We start from the raw sequence: 2,107 nt of genomic DNA, 5'->3' as shown, positions 1-2,107 counted from the left end.
ACGCAGGCAAGCAGGGGAAAGCAGGAAAAGGGGGACTAGACGGCACCGGCAGTAAGTGGCCATCATGCAGGTGCATACACTGACATTATGCCTTGTCATTTTACATTCCAAGGACACGAGCAGGAGAATCGCAAGGAATAGGACAAGCGCAAGGATGGTGGTAAGGATATGAACAAGAGTCGGGCTCAAACGGGACGTGGCAGGCCACGTAGCGGCCGTTCGGAGGTATGAAGCCTCTGGTTGCAAGACCATGGCTATTAACTAAATGCTTTTTATTGCCTTATTTCGAGGCACGTTATGCCGGTGTCACACCTACAGCCGTCATTGTACGTAACATGCTCACAACTATGTGTGGTTCATATACCCCCCCTGGCGGACGGTGGGGCCGTCCATGGCGGACGGTCTGCCGGACGGTCGACCGTCCGGCACAGCTTTCCGGGCACACATACCAACACATACCAACATATTTTTGCACGAAGCAAAAGACATTTTGTTGTAGTTTATCCTGGTGCTCGCGGCGCGCGCGGGCGTGGAGCGCGCGCAGAGATTCCTTGCGCAAGCCGGCAGCACGGCATGCAAACTGCGTCCAGATGAGCCCTTTAGCCTTGCAATTTGCTGAGCTTATAGTGAATTAAAGTTTTATAATCTTTTCATGGATAATGTAATGCAATGTGCTATACTGGGGGCTACATCGATGCAAGCGCTAGGAGCCAGCAAATGCATGAAATGTAAACAAAGCTAAAACTAGCATTCGGCTAAGTCAATTAGATGTAGGAGCATATTTATCTGGCGGTTTGGGGCCAGGCTTGGACCGCAGCCATGGGCGACCTGTGTGCATGGGACCCTGTGTGTCTGAGAGCCTGTGTGCCTGGAAGCCTAGGATTCTAAAAGCCTGTGTGCCTAGGAACCTCGGAACGTGGGAGTGTGGGCGCCTGGGATTCTGTAAGCATGGGTTTCTGATAGCATGTTTACTTGGGAGCCTGGGATTCTGAGAGCCTGCGAATCTGGGAGCCTGGGAACCTGGGAGCCTGGGGACCTGGCAGCCTGGGGACCTGGCAGCCTGGGGACCTGGCAGCCTGGGGACCTGGCAGCCTGGGGACCTGGGAGCGTGGCAGCCTGGGGACCTGGCAGCCTGGGGACCTGGCAGCCTGGGGACCTGGCAGCCTGGGAACCTGGCAGCCTGGGAACCTGGCAGCCTGGGGACCTGGCAGCCTGGGGACCTGGGAGCCTGGGGACCTGGCAGCCTGGGGACCTGGCAGCCTGGCTTTCTAAGAGCTTGTGTGCCTGTGAGCCTGAGATTCTAAAAGCCTGGGAACCGGAGAGCCTGGGAACCTGGGAGCGTGGGAGCTTGGGAACCTGGGAGCTTGGCTGCCTGGGATTCTGAGAGCCTGTGTGCCTGGGAGCGTAGGATTCTGAGAGCCTGGGAACCTGGGAGCCTCGGGACCTGGGAGCCTGGCTTTCTAAGAGCTTGTGTGCCTGGGAGCCTGGGATTCTGAGAGCCTGGGAACCTGGGAGCCTGGGGACCTGGCAGCCTGGCTTTCTAAGAGCTTGTGTGCCTGGGAGCCTGCGTCTGTATTTTTTTCGGTCGTCTATATCCTGAAGACCCGTCTATTAGACGAGTCATCTACAATAGTTCGTCTAAAGTCGAGTCGTCTATACATGTCGTCTATAGTCGATTCATCTATTGTAGACGAAGAATAGACGATGGGTAGACGGTGAGAGGAGTTCAATATGCTGGAGAGTGTCTGCTTGGGTTAAACCATGCCGCTGAGCTGATGTCTGTTCTGCATCAATGTTGGCAAGGTTCTGGCAGGCTAACACTGCCTGGCATGTAACGATTATCGCCATACTTACAAAACCCCAGCACATGCTGTGGGGACCAGGCAGTGCCCAGCCTCTCCCACTTCCTTACCACAAAACTGTAGCAGTTTGAGATAATTGGGCAGACTTCAGTGAAGCCCACCCCTCATCGACAAGCCCACAACAAAGGCTCGTCATGGTCCTTTATAACTGCAATGTCTGGCAACTTCCCAGCACAGGCCGGCTGGTTTTGAAAACTCTCACCAGCACAGGCTGTGATGAACAGCCATTCCAACCAGTGATTTTT

Source organism: Volvox carteri (genome assembly GCF_000143455.1).
Source record: "Volvox carteri f. nagariensis unplaced genomic scaffold VOLCAscaffold_64, whole genome shotgun sequence".
NCBI lineage: Eukaryota > Viridiplantae > Chlorophyta > Chlorophyceae > Chlamydomonadales > Volvocaceae > Volvox > Volvox carteri.
This window is presented reverse-complemented; position numbering follows the sequence as displayed.